Raw genomic sequence first — 16148 nt, 5'->3', positions numbered from 1 at the left:
CTCTTTCAAAGTTCACTTGTATTCTTTGGCATTTGACTCAGCATGACTCAGATTTGTTCTTGGTTTTGCTGTTCGGTGCTTTCTACCGTCTTTGTTACCGATTTGTTGCTTTACTGTTGTATATGTTAGTTGCTTCATGTACAGCATTTTATATGCAGTGATGACTGTCTGAAAGTGGTCTATAAATACACTTGAGTTGAGTTGAGTTGAGTTGACATCATCCTTGCATCCTTGCATGTATGTGATGTGATTCTGCGTGGTCCATTTTCTCCCGCGGGGTCATGGGGATTCTGCGTGGTGTGCAACAGAAATATAGTATACAGCAGAGTGTGATTGAACTTCCCCTTTGAGGGATTATAATTCAGATAATACATAAACAAAAAAATTATAATGAATTGCTTTTTCTCTTGGTGGCCATGGAGAACCTGTACGCTATCCCTGTTGACTTGCAATGAAAGGCTACACTGTGGGCTGACAAAACACAAGAAATCTGACCTGTGGACCAGTAGACAAAAATAGACATGTACAGAATTATATTTACCACAGTTAGCACCCTACTTACAGTTTTGTAACGTGCATCAGAAAAAGGAAAGTGTGTTGTTTATTTCTAAAATGGCACTTTTCTTTTATCTTTCTATCATCTTTTCTCTGTCTCCCATACACCGTCTTGAGGGAGAGTTGCTATTATGGCTACTCCAGTTGAATAGTCAATAATAGCGGGCCCTGATGGGGGAGTGCAATATTTTCCCTTGACATAATATTTGGAAAAACAATGAGAGCGACCCAGATGTAGAATTCCAATTAGTATGAAATGTGCAACTGTTGAGATTAGAGTTGTCTTAGTTGGAAGGGGGAGGGTGGCAAAAGAGAGGGTTCACATCGCTGATCACTAGCAGTAAGTGTTGGGTTGCGATAAAGACATGTGCCTGAGTATCTGTTTCAGGAAAGTTGGGGGAAGGTTGAACAAGTCATCAGGGGGACGCATGTGAGCACTGCAATACGCAAACATCCCTCCCACATATACACGCACACACGCACTCGCGCGTGCGCTCGCGGACACGAAGAAAAAAAGTGGTGTCTGTCGGCCCTGTCTGTCCGCCAAGGGATTTATTTGGGATTATTATATTTATTCCCAAAATAGGGTTGCCTCTCTTCAACAGTGCACACGAATACAGAAAGATGAGGTGCTCTATCTCTCTGTCACACATAGACACACTCTTTCATAAATGTGTGTGTGTGTGTGTGTGTGTGTGTGTGTGTGTGTGTGTGTGTGTGTGTGTGTGTGTGTGTGTGTGTGTGTGTAAGCGTAGGGTAAGTCTTGTTTTTTGCAGAGAGAATTGTACAATACATGATCAGCAACCACTCACCTTTTGTTCAGTGACCGCGCGGCCCTCGTATAAGCGATTCAGACAATGGATGGATGGCTGTACATGCAGCCACTAGAAAAGTTTAAGGCAAGTTAGTCGACACAATGATTGCTACCTAGTGTTAAGAATAAATGGCTATTCGATGTCCACCTACAATTTTGTTTTAATTGTGAGGGAGGCTTTTATTTTGGAATTGGCATTGTAGCTCATGGCACAGACTGAACAAACCTTATCGTGGCTGGTTTGACATTTGTTGGCTCTCATTGAAATGGCTGCAAGACTTGAGTGGTGGCGGTGGAGGCCAAAATTAGGGATGCCAATGGTACGTCATATCATGGGACAGTCTAAGACGTGTACGGAAATGTTTTTTAAAGTGGCTTAGTGTGAGAAAACTATGACCAATAACTATCAAAATTCAAATGTGTATCCCTACATATGGCTCCTTTAACCTTTGAAAAATTCAAAAGTATTTTGGATTTTATGGGCTTTATGTTTTTCCTTCCTATCGAGATTCCCTAAAAAAGGAAAATCTTCATGCGGCTTAACGTTAGAAAACTAAAACCAAAATTCACATGAACATGTCCACTTATTCCCACATCAGTCTTTTAAAATATCAAAACAAAAGTTCAGTCAGAAAGAACAAGATCCCAGATACAAGCGACCAAAATGAGTTTTCTCCACAGGGTGTCAGGGCTCTCCCTTAGAGAAAAGGTGAGCGGCTCTGCCATCCGGGTGGGGCTCAGAATCAAGCCGCTTCTCCTCCACGTCGAGAGGAGCCAGATGAGGTGGTTCGGGGATCTGATTAGGATGCAGTCATCTCGTTACCTCTGCGTCCCGCGTCCTAGACGCATAATTTTTTCGCGGGACGCACAGTTCTAAATAATGTGTGTTTTTGGGATGCAAGGAAATTTCTCAGTCAAAACAAACAACCAAAAAAAACCTGCGGTACATCTTTTTTTCCAGCACCGCAGTGTCACAGTTCGACAATCGCCACCATTGTTGTTTTGATCTCGCGTTAGGTAATCTCGCGAGACGAGATTTCTGTTCTCGCGAGACGAGATTGGCGAGATCGGCCTTCAACCTCGCGGAAAGCAGACGATTGCCAAGTTGTGTAACGTTAAAACAAGTGTTGCGAAGTTTATTGCGGAGATATTACAGAGGAAGCAGCTAAAGTTGGATAGTTTTTTGCGATAATAAATTGACTTTGAGAAAGTCTTGCATCATTGAAGCAGAGTAAAGAGAGGAGAATTTATGAACTCAAAGACTGAACCATGCGATGAAATAAGAACCTATTTCTCAGCAAATCTTGTACCTGAATTATTTAAAATTTTGCACCATTTGTTTATAAGAAATAAACCGATTATCAATGTATTTTGTTGTTGTTTGTCTTATTATCATATGCAATTGAATAAGTAGACCACTTCAGAATTCGAAATTTGGGACTCTCTAAATGCATAATGGCACTCATACTTTTCTGATCAGAGAGTCCTTGGAACTCGCTGGGGTTAAACTGTAAAATTATCACTGAGGACACCTCCTGGATGCCTTCCTGGTGAGGTTTTTCGGGCATGCCCCACCGGTAGAGGCCCTGGGGATGACCCAGGACATGCTGGAAAGACTATGTCTCCCAGCTGGCCTGGGAATGCCTCCCCAGGGAAGAGCTCGAACAAGTTGCTGGGGAGAGGAAAGTCTGGGCTTCCCTGCTAAAGCTGTTGCCCCCGCGACCTGAACCGGATAATCGGTAGAAAGTGGATGCCTGGATGGAGTGCATTAAGTGTTTTCTTCTTCATTAAAAAAAAAAAAAAAAAAAAAAAAAGCTGATTGTGGCTTAATGTTGGAAAACGATGACCAATCGCCCCCAAAACGTATGTGCATGTCCATACCTATGCCCACATCAATGTCTGAAAATATCAAAACAATCACACCAGTATTGCCAATATTTTTATGGACATAACCGTTGTCCACTCCATTGGTGTGCACTCGAGGTCAATATTGCTAAATGAGATAAAAGCTTAAGTGCACTCGAGGTCAACATTGCTAAATCAGAAAAAAGCTTAATGTCCATAACATCTAAAATATTGCGTGTTTGAGTGTTTTCATATTTTCAGAGATTGATTTGCACATATGGACAAATGCAGACAAAAGCATCATCTGCGTGCGGTAGGTGGGCTATTTTGGCCACAGGTTGAGACGGTAAGGTGCCTGACCACAGCAAGGTTAAGGAAAACAAAGAAAAGGCTCCCCCACATAACAAAGCCGAGTTGAGACCATATTGGGCATGGTCACCTACCTCTCCAGATTCGTCCCCAGCCTTTCCGAAGTAACCAACCCCTCCAGACAGCTGTTAAAAGACAGCAACGAATTTGCATGGAACTCAAATCAAAACACAGTCTGGCAGCATGTGAAAGATCTTCTGATGCAGGAACCAGGCCCTGTACTCACCTGCTTTGACCATGCGAAAGAGGTAAAACTGCAAGTCAACGCATCCAAATGCAGGTTGGGAGCTGTGTTACTCCAGGAAGAGAAACCAGTCGCATAAGCATCCAAAGCGCTGAATGAGATTGAGGAAAACTACGCTTCAGTGAGCTGCGATTGTATGCAATACTTTTTGGAGAAGCGTGCTGTCAGGGCTTTAAGACCTTCTCTGCAGGCAGGCGCACACACCCCTAGAAATTCAGATTAACCTTTGTGGGTTCATTTTAAAATTTTTAGTCCCATCAGTTTTCAGCATCAATGTGTTGCCATGCATATATTATTTGGTCCAATTATTTGGCCTTCAGGACCGAGTGCAGATGTTGACCACACAACACACACACACACACACACACACACACACACACACACACACACACACACACACACACAAGTGAAAGGGCTGTTTTTTCTTTTCGCCATTCAGAATGTGTTTTGGCCATTCCGCACCCCTGAAGACGCGGTAGTTTAACCGTCCTCTCATTGGTTCAGCCACTATCACTTCTGATTGGTTCAGCTCTGTGTGCTGTCAAAGCTTGATTTACGATGGAGGACATCGGACCATAATTGGAAATTCACTTTCAAGGCGCACTTTTCAATTTCAAAATGGACATTATGAGGCTATTTGCAGATCTTGTTTTCAATCCGATGTATTTTTTTTTTGGGGTCCCCAATTTACAGTCAATCTAAATTTGAATGTTGCATTTAAGTTACACTAAAGTAACGTTAGTATTTCTATGCATAGTTGAGAGTATTTTTTATGCAACGTAACTTTATTGATTCATTGTAAGTAGCGTAGTTCACAACCTCTTAATATGTGATTGCACAGTAATCCTGTATTCACTTCTTTGAGGCTGAGGCTGATACTTAGTGTTGTCACATCTTTTCTACAAGTTCATCAGTATTTGGGGTCAGGCTCTGAGCTGAGCAAATCCTCAAAATTGAGTGAAGGTGTTCAGCAGTAAGTCGACTTCTGTGTGATGTTTTGTTCAACTTCATCAAAAAAAATAGTTCTTCACACATGTATGTGCGGCCAAACATCGACAACGTTTGAGCAGCCTGGATGCGCAGCTGGGCCATTGTGTCGGGGAGGAAACGGGCAAACTGCGCAGCACCCACTTCTTTTTCATGCACTATAGTTGTGTCATGCATAGGATGTAAAGCCAAAAACTCCTCTGTCACGCTTAGGTTGGAGTCCACTCTGCAGATGAAAATTGACAACTGGGCAACATCAGAAACGTCAGCGTTGTCATCAACAGCCAAGGAATATGCGATGGCATTTTCAGTTTTTCACAAACTGCTCTTTTAAATAAATGGACACCTGCTCTACTCGCTAGGCAATGGTGTTTCTGCTCATGCTCACGTTTAAAAAGAGTTGCTTTTTTTGGGGGCAAACTTCGTCACAAACTTTAAGCATACAGTTTTTAATGAAATCCCCCTCCGTAAGAGGTCGGGCTGATTTAGCGATCTCTTCTGCCACAATAAAACTGGCCGTGACAGCAGCCTGGCTTTGTGATTTGGCTTTTTTGAACAGAGCCTGTTGAGATTTGAGGCTTCGTTTTAATTCCTCAACCTTCTCGAGCCTTTGTTCCATGTCCATATTCTTGTTTTTGTTAGCGTGTTTCATTTCTTGATGTCATCTCAGATTACACTCTTTCAATACCGCCATACTTTCTCCGCACAGAAGACACACAGGTTTTCCAGCTACGTCCGTGAACATGTACTCCGACTCCCACCTTGTTTGAAATCCCCGGTTCTCAGTGTCCACCTTCCGTTTTTCCATTTTTGATTGGTATCTGAATGCTAACGTAACTGTTATGCGAACGACTGCTGCACTAATAAATATTGAAATAAAGCGGCCAACTGCTTGGCGCGTCACAGTTGCATTGTGGGAAATGTAGAATTGGTGTGTGTAAAAGAACTGCAGGCTGCCGGCTTGCTGCGGTCTGCGGGCTGGTTCTAATAATAAATCAATATCATCCCAGGGGCCACTGAAAACCAAATCGCAAAATCCGGCCCGCGGGGCGGCACTTTGACATATGTGACTTAGGGCATTTACATGGAAAATGCATCTCAACTTACAAAATTTTCTTGTGAAGAAATTTCTTCCCGAACCAATTAATTTCATAAGCAGAGGTACCACTGAATATGAAAACCATAATTGACCACCCCACCCACCCTTAATCTACCAATGAACTGAACTGTACCCAGCCCTGCTCACATTTCAATGTTCTATCGATTCATTTTCCTTTTTAATGCAATTATTCTGTTGCGCATGTAGTATTTGATGGAAACCCAGTCTCTGTATTTCACAGCAACTGGCACTGCGTCAAGACAGGAGTAACAGCTCTTTTTACCTGATATTTTGCGGCTTGTAATGAAATCTAACATGTGTCACTCAATAACCTTAAATTCATCACCTGTCCACTTGCTTCTCCTATTCCCAGCTGTCTTTATCATTAAAAATGGCATTGCTCATGTGAAAAATGTGATAGAGGACAGAACATATTCCAGTAAATGATGCAAATTTTTAAAAATGCTCTTTAACCTTGCTTTCGATTGGAGCACTTTGACTTTCTCACTTGAAGTGACGTGCTTCGATGAGAATCTAAAAGGATAAAATAGAATATTTTGTCATACTGCCATGACAAAAAATATTTTTGTTCATCAAAAGTACTTTAACTTCATTCATTCATTCATCTTCTGAACCGCTTCATCCTCACTAGGGTTGCGGGGGGTGCTGAAGCCTATCCCAGCTGTCTTTGGGCAGTAGGTGGGGGACACCCTGAACCGGTTGCCAGCCAATCGCAGGGCACACAGAAACGAACAACCATTCGCGCTGATACTCACACCTAGGGACAATTTGGAGTGTTAATCAGCCTGCCCTGCATGTTTTTGGAATGTGGGAGGAAACCGGAGTACCCGGAGAAAACCCACACAAGCACAGAAGAACATGCAAACTCCACACAGGAAGGCCAGAGCTGGAATTAAACCCTCTGCACTGTGAAGTCAACGCGCTAACCACTCGACTACCGGGGCACCCACTTTAACTTCAATCAATATAAATTAATTTTTGCCAGGTTTTTTTTGTTTACTGTTTATGATGTTTTTGTTGTCCCATGTGGTTGGGAAAGAAGTGGCGTCCATGTTGTCAAACTGGGTCGAAGCATAAATGTTTTCCAGGGTTGAGACAAAACTGTCTTCCCTGTTGTCGAAGGTGGTTAAAGCAGAAGTGCCTTCTGTGTTGTCCAAGGTGGATGATACATATGCATGGCTTGGGTTCCCAGAAGTCTCAGAGATTGAGCCTTTGAAAAAATACTCCTATAATACTTTAATGTGGCTTTTCATCATTTCCTACTTGTATGTTCCAAATCCTCTTCTGATTTTGCCATTTTCTTTCAGCTTTCTAGACCTAATGAGTTTTAAACCTGTCCATCTTCCATGTTTCCAGATCTTTCAACACAACATTTTACATTTTACATACAGGATTGGATGAACTTGTCCTTTGAGCTGACAAGCAATTTACGTTTTGCTGATTCCTTGCCTTTTGCAAGTGTTTTTGGTTTGTCACATTTTGTTCTGATTCTTTGTCACCAGCGTCATTTGTTGTACGGTGTCGGTCTTGTGTTTTTTTTTGTCTTCTAAATAAACCTTTTTGTTAAAAGATCTTATCCCTGTCGATGTTTGTGGGATCCTCCGTGATCCGGATGATTCCGGAAACCGAACAGCTTCTTCACACTGGCTTTTGTACGAATGCACCCTTCATATGGTGTCTCACAAGAATGTACAGGTCGTATGATTTGGTTGAAAAAAAATAATGCAATCCAAATTGTATTGAACTGATATTTTGTGTTTAAGGAAGCATTTTTGTATTCATTGACATGAATGGTCCGTCGATTCCTAATTACTTTGAAACAATGGCAAAATAAAGTCTACAAAATACAATATATAAAAATGTTTATTTACTATTGAACTTCATAATACAACATTATTTTTTTTCTGTCTGGGAAAGTTTGTTATTGGCTGGACAGCCTCTAATTTTTTTTTCAGGAGGTACTCCACCTCACTCTACGGCAACACACGTTCCAACACTCATACATACTACAGCCAAATCAAGAGGTCTTTTTTGGCTTCCCTTTCTTATGTAACGAACAGACAGGTCAGCTCCATTTCTAATCCACAGACTGCAAATATGTCAAATAAATTAAATTGCACACCCAATGCCCATCACAATTATGGCTAGCACAATAACTAAATTAACAATTCAAGTCAATAATTGGAAATGTGGCTTGTCTGGACCTGCAGGCATCCCTGGAGGGTGGGCTGATATGTGGAGGCACGTCACACCGCTAATTCCGAACCTAATTACTGATGCACATTTGAATTAAGTTGTTTGTCTCCCAACTACCATTTAATTTTACTGCAAGGAACACAGGACCATGCTGGGGAAATCCAATCATCAACCGCTGGAATCAACTCTGCTGCGGTTTTTATTTTCTTGTGTGTGTGTGTGTGTGTATGTATATAAGAATTATATGATTTTATATAAATATATATATAAAATCCAGTGGCTGGATAGCTCAGTTGGTAAGGCACCAGTTTGGCGTACGGGAGACGATGGTTCAAATCCCGCTTGGGGCAAAAAATGAGCACTAACACCATCCAGTGTGGGTCCTTGGGCAAGTCCCTTCACTCTAATGCCTAACTCATACAATGGTGAGAGACAATAAACCAAATGACATGCCGGCTCAGACGTGGCCCGGGCAAACCAGGTCTGCGTCAGGTGCTGATGAACCAGAGCACCTTGATGAAAAATGGGCTACTGGAACAAAGCGGAGATGGGCGAGATGCGATTTTGGAATGTTACTACTCAAGCAACCCTTGTCAGAGGGGTTACATGCAGAGAATGTGGGCTGAATGGTTTCTTCGAAACCCACAGTCACGGTTGACCACGAAACAATGAGGAGCTCAGTGTTCCAACATCCACAAACGGCAATTGCTGTCACAACTTGAGATTGATGAGGTACAACGCAGATTCCAGGGTGAAGGGCCCCAGGCTGCCAGATCAGAGGAGGAGGTCATACCAGAGATTGGGAGGCAAGCCCCAATGAATGCAGATGATGAGATTGGGAGGCCAGCCCCAATCAATGAAATGCTGAGCGAGGTAGCAACTGACCTGAAAGATAAGATCATGGGGAGAATGAAAGCTAGGCAACCTAGAAACCGATTACAACGGCTATGTGAAGTACCCCCTGAAAGTCTTATGGAAAGTGTGAATGCAGAACTGAGGGCGATCCCGACCATAACGATCACGGAAACCAATGAGCTGATATACGCTTCAGCATCAGGGATCCTAGAGATGCTTGGCTATAAAAGCAGCCATCTGAGCCATGAGACACGTTACCCACCATGGAAAAGACGGTTGGAGGCTAAGATCAAGGCGGCTCGGAAACATGTGAGTCAATTGACGGAGGCCCAGAGAGGTGTGATGAAAAGGCCGATACCTGAGAGGTACATTCAGATGACCATACCTGAAGCACTCGAAACTGCCAAACAAAGGCTCCAAGCCGTGTCCAGCCACCTAAAGCGGTACACGAAAGAGAATGAGGCCAGACGAATAAACAGGCTGTTCGCAACCCAACCTGCGAAAGTGTACGCTCAGTGGCAGGGTCCTAACAACAGAGCTGACCCACCAAGACTGGAAACTGAAAGGTACTGTAAAGGCATATGGGAGAAGGAGGTCGCACGTAACAGCAGTGCACAATGGCTGGTGACTCAGAGAGGAGCACAGCAATCTTCTTGAACAGAACCAGTTACCATAACGGTGGCAGACATTCAGGAAAGAGTCTCAGATATGAAAAACTGGACAGCACCGAGCCCGGACATGGTGTGGACCATGTCCGGGCCTGGCTAAATTAAAATTTAACCTACTGGCTAAATTCACAGCACTCCATGAGCGCCTAGCAGCACAAATGAACCAGATGCTGAGGGATGGGACTCACCCAGGATGGCTAACCGAAGGGCGAACGATCCTGATCATGAAAGATCCCTCAAAGGGTGCAGTCCCATCCAACTATTGGCCAACAACCTGTCTCTCCACAACATGGAAGCTCATGTCAGGCGAAGAGAAGTGGACACATGGATCAATAAATGAGCGCAGCACAGAAGGGCATTGGTAGAGATACCAGAGGAGCCAAACATCAGCTCCTGGTTGACAGAACAGTCGCACAAGACTGCAGGTCCCGCCATCCAATTTTTATTTATTTATTATTATTATTTTTTCTGCTTGGCTCTGCTCCTGTCCCCCCTCCCCCCTCCCTGCTCGCCACTCAGTCTATGTGCTGTCCTTGTGCTGTCTTTTCCTAGCCTCCGCCGTATTTTTCATCCTAAAAACAAACCATGGAATTGGTTGGCTGGTCTCTTGATGCAATCGACAAATTTTCTCGACGAGAAGAGCAGGCAGTGGGGAGCCTGCTTGCCCCTCGGGACATTTGCTGCCGGGTACACCCTAGATCCACGGAGGAATCGGAGAATGGTGTGCCTGTCAATACTGTCCGTTGAGGAGGAGGAAGACATCTACATTATCGGCCGTCTGATAGCAGGTATGTTGCAGTTTGGTGTTAGCAGTTTCCTGTTCTATCGCAAAATCCAACCGACGGAAGCAGCTTTATTGGAAGTGAAGAAGCTGCCGGTCATTCTCGATGGTCTAGCGCGAATGTCCAACACTCAGACTCAAGCGGTGACTGAGCTCAACCGCAATTGCGGTTCTGGAGCGATCGACAACAACATGGAGAAGTTGGAATTCTCGCTTCGAAAAGGAATTGAGGATTTGGCTGATCTGCGCCAGTGAAGGGATACAGCCATGAGGGGTGTTCACACGGCAAGGTCTGCCCCAGTAGAGCGTTCACACGTGCAAATTAGCTCCGGCGTAGCCCCGGAAAACAGCTTACACCGGACCAAATTTGATCCACCTCAGGGAGGTAGTTTAAAAATTTGCTCCAGAGCAAATGCTCGTTAGCGAAGGAGCACCGGTGTAAATTTGCACGTGTGAACGCAACTGGGTTAAATTTGCTCCAGAGCAAATGCTTGTGAAGAGTTTACGTACGGCGAGAATGCGTTGCTTTCGCGCTCTGTCGGACTTCCGTCATGTGTTTGTTTAATAACGACACAAGACTTGGCTGGTAACATCTTTCCTTTTGTAGGAGACTGGACTGTCTCGGAGTTGTTTGTGTAGTTTGTTTCCCTATGTTGTGTGTTCACAACCCCTCGCCCCCCATATAATTTATTTTGTGATTTCCTCTCTTGATTTTTTGTTTGGCGCATTACGTGTTTGCTTTTCTGAGTGTAATTGAAGTCATCGTTGATTTACGTTTTCGGGGGCGGTCACTCTCGAGCAGAAGGCACGGAGACCGAGAAGGAAAAGGACGTGCCTGTCCAGTAGTCACTTGAGTTGTGTATACGTTTTAAAAACAACCAACACGACAGCTCATTTGTTTTCTGTCGTTTTGCTCCGCTGCAGAAACTGCCGTGTGAACGCAAGTGGGGCTGCACCGACGCTGTGCCAGTGCAGACACGCTCAGCGGCTTTGTACGTGTGAACGCTCCAACACATAACTGCAGGGTGTAAGATGCTGGCAGGGAAAGCCTACATGGAACGCCATAACCAGGTGGCTGGCATAGTCTACCGAAACATCTGTGCGGAGTATGGACTGGAAACCCCAAGGTCAAAATGGGAAACACCTCCAAAGGTGGTGGAGAATGACAGAGCGAAGATCCTGTGGGACTTCCAGATCCAGACTGACAAGATGGTAATGGCGAACCAACCAGATATCGTGATCATAGATAAAGGGCAGAGGAAAGCCGTTGTAGTGGATGTAGCGGTCCCAAGTGATGGGAACATCAGAAAGAAGGAACACGAGAAACTCGAGAAATACCAAGGGCTCAGAGAGAGGAGTTGGAGAGAGCCTGGAAGGTAAAGGTGACAGTCGTGCCTGTGGTGGTCGGAGCACTCGGGGCAGTGACCCCCAAACTAAATGAGTGGTTGCAACAGATCCCGGGAACAACATCGGACATCTCAGTCCAGAAATGTGCAGTGCTGGGAACAGCAAGGATACTGTGCAGAACCCTCAAGCTTCCTGGCCTCTGGTAGAGGACCCGAGCTGAATGAGGGACGGACACCACCCGAGGGGGGGTGAGACGAGGAATTTTTAATTTATATATATATATTTTTTTTAAATTTCCCACGTGGGCCTTTGCGCTTGAGCAGAGCTGCGCGCACGCACACACACACACACACACACACACACTCAGGCCAGCGATCCTGCAGCGTGCAGCAGACGTGTTTATGATTAGTCAATTAAGACAATTAAGGATGAAAGAGACCTGCTTTTTTTCTTATAAGCCTCCTCTATCTATCTCTCTCTGTCTCTCTCTTTGACCAGGGGTGGACAAACTACGGCCCGTGGGCCGGATCCGGCCCGCCAAAGGTTGGTACACAATTAAGGTTCAATGTAAATGATTGCATTCATTTAAACTAGACTTGTAATGACAGGCATTTCAACGGCAGGTGGCGCAATTACTTGAAGTTGCAGAGCACAGGGAGGGAGGTGGAGACGACACAGAAGCCCGCAGTCGCGCCAACTCAAGCAACTCCCGCTCGATACGACGGAATAAGTGTGTCCGGCTCTCCGCGCCGCTATTTCTATCATTGGATCCAAAACAGCGACATGCAAGAGACTCTTTATTGTGAGTTTTACTGGAATTGCGAATATTTTTACGTCCTGTAGATCATGGCATCCAAACGAAGAGGAACAGTAATGGCCCCGGAAGAGAGAGTGAAGTGTATCTGATGAAACGAAGCAGGTTAAATGTATGAAACATTCAGGAGACGTTTGGAGTCGGAAAGTCTCAAATCTACGAGACTTTGAAAAACGAGGAAGCGATTCTTGCTCAGTCCGATTCTGGCTATTTCCATGCTCAGAGTGAATTGCTTGCGGCTCGACGGACAGTCGAGTAAATACACGTTTCCTGGTATGGCTTGACTGTTATCGTGCTAAAAACTTTCCACAAACTGGACCGCTTATCAGAGAGAAAGCAAATTCCATAACACTAACTATGGGCATCAAAGACTTTGAAGTGTCCCGTGGCTGGCATCAAAAATTCATTGCACGACATCAACTGAGCAACGCTGTCTTGTGTGGTGATCGAGGAGAGGTCAAGTTCGAGACAGTGAGTGAGTGGAAAGAAACCACCAGGTCTTTTACTCGTGTCATTTTGTCGCAAATAGTCCTAACTTTGTTATATTTTGTCACGTACCTGTACTGTATGCTGCAGTTTTAGGGCAATATATTGTTGCACTTTGTTGCTTGTGTTGTCACACATGTATGTTGTTAACATACTTGGACGTTCATACAGGACATATACCACAGTTGTTTCACTGTTCTCATTAAAAAAAAAAAAAAAAAAGGTAATACTTTAATGCTTTTGTTCTGTTGATGTTTGGTATGGACAGTCAACATATACAGTTTTTTATATGAACCGTATCTTGTGCTGACCCGGCCCACCTGTCAAATTTAGAAATCAATGTGGCCCCCCCCCCCTTGACTTAGACACTGATTTTTGCGGACTTCAAGAATATATATATACCTGTATATTTTTTATGAATGTTTGAAAAAATCTGCGATGCACCGAAGCCGCGATAAACGAACCGCGAAATAGCAAGGGATCACTGTATTTCGTTAAGACATGAATTCAGTGTGTTTCAGGGAGTGATCCATCGAACCTATCGACACGTGTTGTAATTTTTGAAATAGGAACAAATAAAATCAGCCTAATGGTTAAATTGATAATTGCAAAAGACACGGCCAGTAATCATTTGCTTTTTTCAGGTGAGCTCAAAACTATTCATTTACAATGATGAGTTTCCTGTCTCTCTGTTCCACTTTTGAAATTTTCCTTTACCAAAACTTGTCATTGCAATATAAGACATCATCGTCCATGCTGACCCGCCATAAAATTTGGACATTAATTTATCCCTTCTGCGATTATCACCACCTGCCCTCCATTAGAGCAGGTTGAACCTCAGGTCCTCACAACCACAGCTCCTTATTATCACCACCGGCCATTTCAATCTCCCATCACTTTATCCTTCTAGGATGCCATGGCTGAAGCATCAAGATGAGGAATATCAAAAGGCACTTACTTTGAATGAATTACTTTCACTTCTAACCCCAAACCAAAATCCACTTGAACTTAGCTGTGAAAAAACATTTGTTGTCCTTTGCAGCAACCCTGAGTTCAGGACCAACCATGCCACTTTTAAATCACAAAGTAAGTTCAAATATGAAGCCAGTCCATTTAGAAAATGCTTGGAAAGGCATATTGGCTGGTGATATAAATTCGAAGTTTATTCATGTTATGTATGTTAAGGACAATACAACTGTGGCTTACTTATTACACCGGTTTCTTTAGTGACCAAAAAGATGATGGTTTAATTCTCATCTCTGAATGGCTGCTGTCAAAGACCATTGGGCAAGACAGGTCGTCATTATAAATGGAAAACTTTCCTCCATTGCCTTACATGGTGAAACAAGTTCAAAGGAAATTCTTATATTTGGATCAAAATATTATCATTCCAAAAAATGAGAACATGAGGTCAATTACAGAAAAAGTAATTTAAAGTCACAATATCTTTTCTGGAACTACATAAAACACCAACATACACCCAGTGGACACACAAATGCTGAGTGCTGCAGACACAGCTGTCCAGAGGACACGAAGCTAACCACTGGGAGAGTGTGGGGGTCCTTTCAGACAAGGTAATCAATCAAGTGACCACCTCCCCATCATCCCATCTAGTAGAGGTCATCCTTCCCATACAGGGCATGGTACAGATCCTTAAGTACCGTGCCAATTATGGCCATATCATCTGATGGGAGTCCTCTAGCTAAGGCTGTTATAGGTAAGTGAAATGGAGGACGAATAAAGACTAGTCAGACTTTGAAGCATCAACCAGTTCAGAATTGTTTTAAACTCAACAAAAAGTTAATCCAGAATAGTTTTGCCACTGACAAGTAAAACTCGACAAATGTGACTTTGATTGACTGGTATGGGGACATGTTCCCAACTTCTATCTGCAGAAACTGCACATAATGGGATTTTTTTGAGAATACTTGGCTTCCTCTGGGAAAATATATATTTTAGGTGAACTCAAGACTGTAAAGTGGCATGGTAGTTGACTGGTTAGCATGTCTGCCTCACAGTGCAGGGGTGGAGGGTTCTATTCGGGCTCCGGCTTTCCTGTTTGCATGTTCTCCATGTGCCTGCGTGGGTTTTCTCTGGCTACTCCGGTTTCCTCCCACATTCCACAAAACATGCAAGGCAGGTTAATGGAACACTCTAAATCAGAGGTGACCAAACGTTTTTTGACCGAAGATTGACTTTTGAAGCGATCAACCTCCTGCAATAGACCCGATCGCGCACGTGCAATAATATACACACTCATGCACACACACGCATATGCACGCACGTATGACACTATGAGCAACAGCCGGAACGGCCCCGAAATGACACCGAAACACAGACACACAAATTCCACCCACATTTCCTCCTCCCTCCTCTCAAGGTCGACTTGGGACCAGTCCGCTGGCTCCCGGTCGATCGTGATCGACGTATTGGGCACCCCTGCCTTCAAATCAGAGGTAATTTACTGACTAACTTAGCGCTTAGCGCCATTGTTTCCGCATGAGAATCAGAATCATCTTTATTGGCCAAGTATGTAGAACACACAAGGAATTTGTCTCTGATATAACACGCTACATTAGTATCATCATAAAGAAGGACATGACAAATAAGTATGGAAAAATAAGTATGGAAGGACATTTCGTAATGTAAGTGAACCGTAGTGCGGTGGTACCACCCAGTGACAACTGTGAGACAATGTGCAAAGTCTCCAGCAGAGCTAAAGTGATCAGTGGTAGAATACAATACTATAACAGTTATACAGTTGGCGCAGAAAATGATTGAACCATTTTAAAGTGACCAGTAGCAGTATTTGTAGTACAAGAAGTGCGCAATTGTGCAGATGTCCTTGAGCGCTTTGAAGTGTCTGGTGCAGTGGAGTATACGTCAGTGACTGTTTAAGGATTTAATGGCGAGAGGGAAGAAGCTGTTTAAAAGTGTCTGCTGGATTTGGTACGCATGGATCGGTCATGCCTGCCTGAGGGGAGTAGCTGGAAAAGGTGGTGGGCAGGGTGCGGGGATCCAGTCGGATTTTCCGTGCCCTTGTTTTGATTTTTGCAGTATGCAAGTC

General features: G+C 43.9%; 1 long non-coding RNA gene across 1 annotated transcript; it reads left to right on the top strand.

Moving 5' to 3' along the window:
* Positions 1-10162: 10162 nt before the first annotated feature.
* Positions 10163-13275, top strand: LOC147197787 (uncharacterized). Its single transcript, XR_015102528.1, has 3 exons — positions 10163-10441; positions 12280-12324; positions 12405-13275. It is a non-coding gene; the product is annotated as an uncharacterized LOC147197787 (long non-coding RNA).
* The last annotated feature ends 2873 nt before the right edge of the window (positions 13276-16148 follow it).

Source organism: Hippocampus guttulatus, chromosome 12 (genome assembly GCF_054856545.1).
Source record: "Hippocampus guttulatus isolate MCC_2025c chromosome 12, RoL_Hgut_1.0, whole genome shotgun sequence".
In the NCBI taxonomy this organism is placed as follows: domain Eukaryota; kingdom Metazoa; phylum Chordata; class Actinopteri; order Syngnathiformes; family Syngnathidae; genus Hippocampus; species Hippocampus guttulatus.
The sequence above is the reverse complement of the archived record's forward strand: the minus strand, read 5'-3'. Positions and strand labels throughout refer to the sequence as shown.